Below are 12,164 nucleotides of genomic sequence, written 5' to 3'. Positions count from 1 at the left end.
ACAAAGACAGAAGACAAAATACCAAACTTTCAGAAATTTCCCTAGAGCTGGGCATTAACCAGGAGATGTTAGAAAAGTTCAAAGATTAATATATACACACTACTATATATAAAATAGATAAACCATAAGGACCTACTGTACAGCACAGAGAACTATACTCAATATCTTGTAATAACCTGTAATGGAAAAGAATCTTTAAAAGTCTATATATATATCCAATTTCTTGGGATAGACCTCGATGGAAAATAATATTAAAAAAAGAATGTGTGTGTGTATGTGTATATGGCTGAGTCACTCTGTTGTACAGCAGAAATTGGCACAACATTGTAAATCAACTATACTTTAATTTTAAAAAGTCAAAAATTTCAGTAAAAATAGTATTATTAACCAATGAATTATATACACCCCCAAATTATCATTACGTAAAACAGCCATAAGCCAAAGTTCTCCCATATTCAAAATCTCTGAAATTATAGCACCACAGCAGTACCCTCTGTGAAGACAATTGAAGTCAAGGAGTCAGGTGAATGTGGATATAAATACAAAAGAAATTGAAGTAGGTAATAAAAGGAGGAAAATATTTTATATTTCTCTTTTAACTGAGGACCTTGTGGCAAAGCTACTTAGCAGTTTGTACAAACACACACTATAAAAATTCCTCTGTGTTTTAACAAGAGAAGACGTTGACCTTTTAGAGGCTTGACTCAGCATGCTGAAAGAAGGAAAGACACGAAACCATCCAAACTCTTTAAATTCTTTTCCACATACTGAGCGGGACCTAAATACTTGTCCTTTACAAAAGAAACTGATTTCTGGCACCAGAAAAGTGGATCCCAGGCTTCATTCTCTAAACTCCTTAAGGGGGGGCTGTGTCCTGAGGAGGGTGGCTCCTCTGGGGCACCCGGGGTAAGCCAGACAATGCCTGGAGCTGGGCTACAAGGAGAATCACTGTCCAAAATACAGAGTTTGCAACCAAGGGGACAGTAGAGGGCGCCATTCGGAGAGAGGGGACTCCCACATCTAGAGGAAATACATAATAGATCATACCACACCAGATGTGGCATCCTAATGAATATTAAATCTGAGGTGAAATCTCTCCTCAGCATCCTTTGCTTCCAAGAGTGCAGGCTGGTACAATTTCCACAGGTCCGCTGCCATTTCTTCTCAAATCAGAGGTTCCATGCCCCTTGGCTTTCTCTCCTTTACTGCATCTGCCTCCCCACTTCCTCTTGGCCCCTCTGCCAAGAGTCATCCTGGGGATTCTGAAGCAGGGGCTGTTCCCACTTGACTTCAGCCAGCTCAGAGAGCTCCAAAATGGCCCAGGCATCTTCTTCATAGGGACGTTTGCCTTTCCCAGCCTGGAAACCAGGGTCATTGGCTTCTTGATGAGACACTCTGGGCAGCAGACCTTACAAATCCAGAGGCTATAAGAAGTGTTTCAGTAAGCAACTCGGGGGGAATGTTTTAGTAGCTTTGGGGTCGATGCAGATAGTCCTGTTTACCAGTCTTCCCTGCAAGTATTTTCAGGCAACCTCAGAGGCCTTGCATTCACCATGGCTGTTTCTGAAGACCACGCCAACTGGTCTGGTGGTTCATGATGCCAGAAATAGTCCTCATAAATTATATCTCACCTGAAGCTGACAAGGATACATCAGACCTAGGAACTGATGTGCCCTTTGGCCTTGGGCCACCATCTTCTCATCTGCCAGCATCTTCCCTGGCAACTTCTGACATGCCCCAGAGCAGCAGATTCTCTGTGTTCTATGATCTTAATGTTTTTATCTCCCCTAAATTCATGTTGAAAACCTAACGCTCAAGATGAGCATTAGGAATGAGGCCTGTGGGATGTGCTTATGTCATGAGAGTGGAGCCCTAAGGAATGGGATTTGTGCCCTTATAAAAGAGACCCAAGAAAGCTCACTGGCCCCTGCTACCACGTGAAGATACTGAGAAGTCTGAAACCCAGAAAAAGGTCCTCACCTAACCATGCTGGAACCTGCTTCTCAGACTTCCAGCCACTAGACTGTGAGAAATGAATTTCTGTTGTTTATAATCCACCCAGTCTCTGGTATTTGTTACAACAGACTCAACAGACTTGGACACTGGCAGAGTTTGAGGGGTTACTTTGGTGCCTCTTCCAGGGCAGGCTAGTGGCACTCACTCACTGGCAGAGTTTACACTCTGGACCTTGTCCAGTAGACCTAACTTTAGCTACAACATAAGAAGCTTTCTGTGAAGGGACGAGGATCATCTAAGGCACTGCAGCCTTTTTATCCAAGGATAGCTGCTTCTTCTGTTTGTTTTCCATCTGTCCTAAGAGTTTATCTTCTTCAGAAAATCTGAGGGCACACAGTCATCCTGCTAGGGATCAGATTCTTCATATGGCCTCTTCATTTAAGAGACACTGCTTCTAAAGAAAGCCACTGGTGCTGGGGAAACTTCCAAAGCCCATACTGGGGGAAATTCTCCAAACCTGAGATTGATGAGCAGGATATGCACTGAAGACAGTGTTCGATGAGAAAGAGTGGGAAGAGACTGTGGATGAAAGGAACGTGGGAGATCCTTTGGTCATGGTATGCCCACCTACCTGTAGTGGAGTGTAGACTCACTACCACCCTACTTAAAACCTTTTCTAAATATGGCTAGGCAGTGTAATTTAATTCTCAAAAATTATTCTTAACCATGAAGATATAGGATGTAAAATATAAATGAATAATAAACCATAAAACCATTATACAAATCCATTAGCTTACTGTTAAAAAAATAGAAAATACAAATATTTGCATGAAAAGGAGATATCAATAGATAGGTGAAGTTGTTTAGGAGTTAAGAGAATATCAGGTACAAGCTTGTTATGATGATAAATATGATCTTGATGAAATAAAACTTTTCTAGGAAAATATAAATAACCAAAACTAACTCAGAATTAAACAGAAAGTTAAGCAGATCAATAACTAGAGAAAAAAATCCTTACAATGGCCCAGTGAGATCTTAGATCTTTAATCTTAAAAAAAGATCAATGAGTTACTTCTTCAAAAGGAGTTGGGTCCACATGTTTTCATGAATCAGTTTTTTCCAACCTCAAGACTATAGGGCATAGGAAAATATAGTAAGCTGGTCAATTCTTTTATAAAGCTACAAAAACTTGACATTAAAATATAGAAACCACAAAAATACAAACTATAGGAGTTCCCGTCGTGGCGCAGTGGTTAACGAATCCGACTAGGAACCATGAGGTGGCGGGTTCAGTCCCTGCCCTTGCTCAGTGGGTTAACGATCCGACGTTGCCGTGAGCTGTGGTGTAGATTGCAGACGCGGCTTGGATCCTCAGTTGCTGTGGCTCTGGCGTAGGCTGGCGGCTACAGCTCCGATTCGACCCCTAGCCTGGGAACCTCCATATGCCGCGGGAGTGACTCACGTAAAGGCAAAAAGACCAAAAAAAAAAAACAAACAAACAAACTATAGATCAAGCCAAAAATATAACTACACATAAAGTGTTTAGATTAAAAACAAATATTAAATACAATATTAGCAAATCCAATCAAGTGGACTATTAAAAGGACAATACATAATAATACATTAGAATTTCTTTCAGGAATGCAAAGATGGTTTAATGTTAGACAGTCTTTTAGTACAAATTGCTAGGTTGGGGAAGTTTATGATTCATCCTAGTTAGAATAAATTCTTTATGAAATAAGTCAGAAAAATATTTACTGAACGTGATAGCATATTTTTGTTAATCCAGCAGCCTGTAGAAGACTTAACTGTGACAAATTAAAGACACTCACATTAGAGTGAGACTCATGACAAGGGGTCTGACATCACTGTAGGTATGTCAATTTGCCCTTCAGTTTCTTGTTTATCCTATTTGAAAGCACTAAAAATAATTAGACTCCTTATAAGTGTGAGTGTGGGAAATATGAGCATTCATATTCTGCCAGTTGAAATATCAGTTGGAACAAGTTTCCTGAAAAGCAAAGTTGTCAAAAAATTATAAATTCGCAAATCCCTTTTCTATCATTTCTTATCCAGAAACGCGTCCAAAATATTTTTAAAGTGGTACACAAACAATTGCACACAAATACAAGGTTATATATGTAGTTGATTATACTAATGAAGAAGAAAGGGGAAAGAAATATAACTGTCTCATAATAAGGGACTGCTTACACAAACTCTGTTTTATGCATTAGCCAGAATACCAATCAGTAATTTTACATGATCCCATTAAAGACTGCCTAGTGGCATGAGAAATATGCATAATGGTTTGTTAAATTAAAAAAAAATCACCTGGCATGTTTCCATTTTAATTTTACAATTGTATATATAGAAACAGAAATTTTAAAACCCAGAAGCATATATATCAGGGTTGTTAATCCTGGACAACAGGATTATTAGAGATCTTTACTCTTTATTTTGCTCTTCTCTGTTATCTAGATTTTCCACCATGAAAAAGCTACTAATCCAAAAGCCATAAAAATGGTATTTATTCATTCAGTACACATTCATTGAGAATTTCTATGTGCCAAATACTTCTCGGTGCTGGGCTTTTGGTAGTAAACCAGACTGATCCAGTTCTTTTCTCGCTCCAGGGAAAAGAGACAGACAATAAACACCAGACAAACGAACTGACAGTGACATGTGATGGTGCGTGCTTGTGGGGAGGGCTTTTGTGGGGCAGTCACAGAGGGCCCCTCTGAGGAGGTGATGGGCTGAGATCTGAATGAGAAGAAGCCAGGAGTTCAAAGATGACAGAAGCAAACTAGTCTGTATGCATGAGTTTGCACAACATTGTTAAATGAACAGCAGCCTATTATAAAACAGTATGTAAACTGTGCATCTAAAAATCTCCCAGGATATTTAGATGTTACTAGTCATCATATCAGTTTGGCAATTATGGGTGATTTTTACTTTTTTCTCTTTGCATATCTGTATTTTATATATCCTTTTATAATAAACGTATGTTATCATTGTTACTCTTCCCTCATTCAAAAGAAAATGTACTCAGGCCTGTTCTATGGTGCTGGAAATACAGCGACAACCAGAGAAAAATCCCTGACAGTATGGCACTTTTCTTTGGCTGAAGGGTGGCAGAGGAGGGATTTATAAAAGGAACAGACTTTTAAAATTTTAATAGTATATTAATAAAAATGTTAAATAGACAAATATCTTGAACATAAAGGCCAGTGAGCTGGGCTGTATGAGAATGTGGAGAGGAGGAACAGTCTAATTTGAGAGTGGGCCATGTACCTTTTTTAGGGAAAAGCTCTCTTAGGAGAGAAAACAACAACACAGGTGCCAAAGGAGTGAGCATGCTGAGGCTGCGGACGGACAATGACGTGAAGGTGTGGAGACAGTGTGCAGAGGGGGTGGTGGAGGGGGAGATCCCACAGGTGGTCAGGTCCTTGCAAAAGTATATCTTCTGAGAGACAGAAAGACATAGGAGGGTTCTGAGCAGACAAGGGACATGATCCAACAATTTTTAGCAGAATCACTGAGGCTGCTATGTTGAGAACAGACCACAGGGAGCAAGGGCAGAAGTAGGGGGACTCGTTAGGAAGCGATTGCGAAAAAATCCAGGCAAGAATGATAAAGGATTGGACCAGGATGACAGCGAAGATGTGGTCAAATTCTGGTCTAAAGTCTGGGTCTGTATCAACATTAGAGTCAATAGAGTTTGTGTCTTCATTGCTCATGGCCAGTGGGAGAAAAAGAAAATCAAGGATGACTCAAAGTGTTAATCCTGAGCAACTGCAGTTGCTATCAACTGAGATAAAGTAAACTGCAAGAAGAATACCTTTTGTGTGTTTATTTGTTTGTTTGCAGAGGAAGCATTAATTTTGGACATGCCAAGTTTGAGATAAGTATTAGAGAACCAAACAGAGAACTCAACCAAGCATCTGAATATTCCAGTGCAGAGTCCAGGAGAGAGCCCTAGGCTGGAGAGAGACCTGTGGGAGTCCTTCAGGTAAGGATGGCATCTGAAGCCACGATCTAGATGAGATCACCCAAAGAGGGGTGTAGACAGAAAAGCAAAGGGATGGAAAGCCTGAGCCTTGGAACATTCCACCCTTAATGATCCAAGAGAAGAGGAGGAAGAGCAATGGAGACAGAGAAGGTAAGAAAATGAGGTGGAAGGATGAAAACTAGAAGAGTGTGGTGTCCTGAAAGCCACGTGTAGAAAGTACATCAAGACGGAGGAAATGACCAACAATAAAATGAGAAAAGATAAAAGATCACCTGATTAGTAATGTGGAGTGCACTGCCCTTGAGCAGGGCCGTTTCAATAGAGCTGTGATGGTGAAAGTTTGACTGGAGGGGGTCCAAGAGAGCATGGGAGGACAGAAAGGGGAGTTAGCATGAGATCTGCTTTAAATAGAAGGGGAGAGTGGGGTTTTGGCTAATAAGATCAAGAGAAGGTTTTTTTTTTTTTTTTTCTTGAAAGCTGGGTAAAATAAAATAAATTACAAAGGGGGAAAATAGAAGATTTTTACTGGAATTGGGGAAATATAAGCCTATCACATTTATTCCAGGAAAAACAAACCACTAATTGGTGGAATATTTTCAGATCTTTGGGCACTTTGCCCCTGACCACCATCTTTGAGGTCAGAATCAGGAAGAAACAGTTCAAGGTTAATGGAGAGAAATAAAGATGTTAAAGCAGTATGGCAACCACCTCTGGCTTCTATTTATGGATTAGTCTTATATCCGACCCATCCTTTGACTCTCCTGGGCTTATCTTCCTTGGAACTTCTTTTTCCTCACTGCCCACTTTTTCCACATCCCAGCATCGACCCTCTGAAATTCAGGGTCAACAGATCCACAGAATTGAGACTCTTAAAGCAAACTTTATGTGCTTCCAAGAAAACCTCTTTCTTGGAGAAAAACTCAGTATTGCAAATGACCACGGTTTATTTTTCGAGGATCAAAATGCCACAAGCAGTCAAACTTCCTGAATTAATAAAATATTGGGTCCAGCCATCACAGACCCAGAGGAGGGAGTAAGGGCAAGGAAATAATTCTCCTGAAATTCTAAAAGCCATGATTTCTTTAAATGTAAACCCAATCCATGTAAAACAGGGCTCAGGATCAAATGTATTTGTCAACCACTTCATACTAATTTATCTCTCCCAGTCACACAGACACATTCTGAAGATTTACAATGATGTTACCCCGCGAAATCTCAAAGAAAAATATACAAAAAAATGTAACCTTCCCTTCCCCTCTTTAAAAAATTTAGTCTAAAGCCATTAGACTTTAGAGAAAAACAAGGTGGGTGTCTGCATGGCCTGGACTAAGGTGCAGAGCCCAAGTGGAAGGCATCCCTATAGAGAGCAGATATCATAGCAACACCTGATTGGTTACCTATCGCAACTGAATAACAGGAGCCAGTTTCCTCACTGTCTGAAAAGGAGTTACAAAAATAAACAGGAGGAGTTCCATGGTAGCTCAGTGGGTTAAGGGTCTGATGGTCTCTGTCATGGCTCAGGTCGCAGCCATGGCATGGGTTCTGTCTCTGGTCTGGGAACTTTTGCAGGTCATGGGTGTGGTCAAAAATAAAAAAAAAAAAAGTAAATAGAGAAAACTAGAATGATCTATGTAGTGGATCAGAATTAGAGATATTTGTATAAATACCTCTATGTATTAGAATTGGAAGCTTAGAAATAAACATAGATTTAAATGTGCGTACATATGGGTGAATGAGTGAGTAACTCTGTGTGTGTGTACATTGTGTCTTCAAACCTATATTCCATTGCTTCACCCAGTCAGAGGGCCTAGAAGCAGTGCCACCCAACAGCCATGAGCACAACTAGAGTAGGGATCTTGGCTTCCAAATATTATTTTCCAGTAAAGGTAACCAGAGCTTCTTGAAAAAAATGGCTTATCCCAAGACTCTGGCAGAGAAAGTATGGATGATCTTGGACTATCTTCCCAGAAAGCAAGGAAGTGCTCAAAGAATAGGAGACATATCAAGAGAACACAGAAGCCACCTTGAAGAGGTTCCCACTGGCTAAATCTGGAGCAATTTGAATATCAAATAAACGGTGAGAGCAAATGCAATTCAATGAGAATCCCTGAGTCCATGCTGATATAAATAAATAAATATATAAATACATACATACATAAATAAACAAATAAATAAAAGCTTTAATGGAGAATGGGATATGTCCACAGTCTTAAAATGACTCCCTATAAAATACTCATGAATTACAAAATATAAAATTGTCACTTCACACTGAAGAAACCTTTTAGACATCGGAAAATCAAGTGATCATCTGAATGCAATAGGAATAGTATATTAACTCTGTGATGTCCCTACTGTAGGTGAAATAGCATAAATCTAATTAGGAGGAAACATCAGACAAACCCAAATGAAGGGACATTCTACCAAATAATTGGCCTACTGTCTTCAAAAGTATTGATGTGCAAGAAAGCCTAAGGAACTGTTCCAGATACAAAGAGACTAAAAAGACAACCCCTAAATGCAGCCCTTGAATGTAAACTGGGTCCTTCTTCTATGAAGAACATTATATGTGTGAATGAAACCTGAATTTTAGATGGCAGAAATGAATCCATGTTAATTTCCTAATTTTTATGGTTGTGTTGCATTTATGCAGGAGAATGTTCCTGAATGTGTTTCATAGGAAACACACGCTGAAGTTTTTTTTTTTTTGGGGGGGGGGGTCGTGGGGATATCAAGTTGGCAACTAAATCTCAAATGGTTGAGGGGAAAAATAGCTATGGACCATAATTGCAAGTTTTCTGTAACTGTGAGACAGTTTCAAAAGAAAATTATATATTTGGAGGGCGAAAAAAAAAACCTTATCCTGATTCTCAAACACATATGATTGTTGAAGTTGCCTGGTGTGATAACATCCCTTGGAATTAATCTTCCACAGCAGCTCCTTGGAGGGGCCCTTCTGTAAGCAGTCCAATCGATTCCTTAGTATATGGCAAGGCTCCATAGAGAGGACAGCCTTCTGAGCCTGGAGCCAAAGCATGGAAGGGCAGCCCTTCTCTTCTCTGTTCATGAACACTAGCTTAAGTGAAAGGGTGAAGGAAGACAAAAGAACTCTGAATTTATCTACACAAAGGGACAAATTGAGAAAAAGTTTGGAATCTATGTCAAGTTCATTGCATCTTAGTAGAAACAAGAATCAGCCTAAAAAGTACAATTAGTGCTCTCAAGGTATTATTTAATCTTATCTGTACTTAGCTTTTAAAGAAGAACCCCTAAATATTTAGTATAAACATTGTAGGTATCATTAAAGTCAAATTAAAAGACGAAAAATACTAACATTCCGAGAAGTGAAAAGCCTTGTGGGGGTGAAGCCAGGATTAGAAGTTATATTTGCTATCCCAGGACTGTCTAAATGAATGTCCATGCCTATCCACTACATTCGGTGGTTTTCTCTAAGAATAGGGAAGAGAAATGATATTCTGTTCTCTAAGAAATAGAATATTCTGGAAAAATTGAGACATAGATGAACTATTCAGAATTTGAATAAGAATCCACTTGTCACATGTTTTTTTCTTTCATCTTTTACCAAAAAAAAAAAAAAAAAAAAAAACTACACACAAAAAAATGTAGGACTGGTAGTTGAATAATCACCTAAGATATATCCCTATCTTCCTAATGCATAATTTCTTAATGCTTCTCTGCTCACTCTGCATCAGCAGCTTCATTAATTCCGACTCCCAATCCACCATTTTGTAAATGAGAGCAGTAAGTTACCGGTGGCCTCACAAAATTCATTCAGTATCTACATTGCTTCTCCCATATAGTTCAATATATTACTGAAATATAAAATAACCTTTTTGCCTTTCCTTCAGTCTTCCAAATGTAATACTTGTGAGTTTACAGGAAAGACAGTTGGAACCAGAAAACAAAATAGTATCAATTACTAATATTTCCCATTCCCTGCTAAGACTTGTCTTATCTGAAGCTTGTAAAGTTATTTAATCTTTTCCATCATCTCAGGGAGAAGAAAGCTGGAAAATCCTGGTCATTCCACAGTAACTATCAGTGGGATTTTCCATAACTATCTGGATGCAAAATAAAAATCTTAAGAAGTTGATCCAATTCTAAAACTTACTTCTCAGCTTACTAATAAATATGAAGAGACAACCCATCCATATTTTATTCAAATAACATCTGGTTTCTTGGGCAGATTGCTAATACCTGGAAAAGTTTCTGAGTTTGTTCCAACAAATCTACATTTAAAGAGCTTAAAAATGCATTTCTGCACTAAACATTCTTTTCTACATCTGACTCAAGGCCAAAGATGAGACTGTGAGACGGAACCTTGCCAAGAAATTGGAAAGAAGGGGAATAAAATTGCCTTCTAAAAGCTAAACTGTGAAATCAACACTTAATGGATCAGGGCAGAGAAATGAGAAATGACCACATGGACACAGGGAACATATTCAATATCCTGTAATAAACCATGATGGAAAAAGAATATGAATATGTACAACTGAATCAATGTGCTGTACACCAGAAACTAACACAACATTATAAATCAACTCTACTTCAATGAAAGAAAGAAAAAAAAGGAAGGAAGGAAAAAAGGTAGGAGGGAAGGAAGGGACCACATGGGGACCAGAAAGCCTCTAGGCCAGCAAGACTGTGACCCCACTAAAGATACAATACACACATCTAAGGATTATATTAATCTACCATGGAGTCATAGAAGAAGGGTTGCTAAAACAACCTGAGCAGTACCCTCCAAGGCTCCGTGCAGAGTGGAGGGAGTCTGGACCAGCAACGCTGGGTAGCATAGATTTGGCAACAAGGCACGTCTTTGGTGAAAATGATGTATCACTTTATCTTAGCCTGATTGCCCTGGGCTGGCCTCTCTTATTCACGATAGAAAGCTCAGCACTGAGCATATGGCCTAGCCTAGAGCAGGCAATCATTAGACTCCGTGAATTTGCTCCAACTCTTTGCTCACAACCTCCTGATTATAATTTGGCTCTCCACACAATTCTGCCTACAGGGAGAGAATGACCTAGTCAGATTTGAGAATTCTGACCTCATGCCAGATACAGCATTCACTGAAATGTACAGTGTAGCATTGGAACTTGCTTACTCCCAGCCAGCTCCCAAAGGAAAGGCCCTTGAATGTGCTGCCCATCAAGTTTCTGAGCCCACAGGGCTGGCAGCGAGTCTCTGGGCCATTGTAAATTCACCAGGATGGCAATGATGGTGGTGGGGATGGGGACAGCTGCGGCCACATGCTGAGCACCTTCTGCACTGTGTGTCAGACACTGGACTATGTGCTTTGCATACTTGAACTAATTTCATCCCCAGAACACTGCAATAAATTAGGCATTAGTAGTATTCTCACTGAATAACTTATCCAAAGACCCACATTAGGAATCTGGATTCAGACACAGAGTTGTCTGACACTAAAGTCTAATTCCTTAAGGCTTGAACCCTCTCGTTCTCCTGGCCACATTCCTCATCAGCAGTGTGCTTTGGGCTGTTCCAGTCTGTCTTCAACATGACTGTTCGTCAGTACACCACTACTGTGCAAGGCTTCACAGCAGTGCACACAAGAGTAGCACTGACCCTTCATCAGAAGTGCAGGGAGTTCCCGTTGTGGCTCAGCAATTAATGAACCTGACTAGCATCCATGAGGACTTGAGTTCGATCCCTGGCCTCCCTCAGTGGGTTAAGGATCTGGCTTTGCCGTGAGCTGTGGTGTAGGTCGCAGAGGTGGCTCAGATCCTGAGTTGCTATGGCTGTGGCATAGGCCGGTGCTATAGCTCCAAATGGCTCCCTAGTCCGGGAACCTCCATATGCCATGGGTGCGGCCCTGAAAGACAAAAAAAAAAAAAAAAAAAAAAAAAAAAAAGTGCAGAAAGCCAAACCCCATCTCCGCGAATACATCATCATCTAGTCCAATCCATCAGTACCATTAGCTTCAGAAGCCAAAAATGATTCTCCCCTCCCCCTCACCACCCTGCAACATGCCATCTAATCACTTGCACCTCCTTCAGTAAACCTCTTCCATATCTTTAATACTTCCCTAATGGTTCCACTTCTCACACCAACCATTGCCACTCCCCATCTTTCACCTGGATCTCTCTACAAACATCTCCCAGGTCACATTTTGGCTTCTTCTCTTGTTCTCATTTATTCTCAACGACACATCCAGTGC

General features: G+C 40.1%; 2 protein-coding genes across 4 annotated transcripts in view; one reads left to right on the top strand and one right to left on the bottom strand.

The window, feature by feature from the left end:
* The window catches only part of LOC102157670 (uncharacterized), a 210,717-nt gene extending 204,256 nt beyond the window's left edge, over positions 1 to 6,461 (top strand). For 2 of the 3 annotated variants that reach the window (XR_014816157.1, XR_014816146.1), the window contains one exon: positions 5,824 to 5,965. The gene's annotated coding sequence lies outside the window, so the exon portion shown is untranslated. Of the gene's footprint in view, positions 1 to 5,823 lie in introns of all 3 variants that reach the window. The other variant, XR_014816148.1, reaches the window with a different exon arrangement.
* Positions 1 to 12,164, bottom strand: part of EPDR1 (ependymin related 1) — a 29,135-nt gene that overhangs the window by 14,607 nt on the left and 2,364 nt on the right. The gene's annotated exons all lie outside the window — the stretch shown is intronic.

Source organism: Sus scrofa, chromosome 9, assembly GCF_054392235.1.
Source record: "Sus scrofa isolate SSC_HxYL_T2T_F1_AM1 chromosome 9, Sscrofa_HxYL_maternal_Yorkshire_Landrace_v2.0, whole genome shotgun sequence".
Classification (NCBI taxonomy): Eukaryota; Metazoa; Chordata; class Mammalia; order Artiodactyla; family Suidae; genus Sus; species Sus scrofa.
This window is presented reverse-complemented; position numbering and strand designations above follow the sequence as displayed.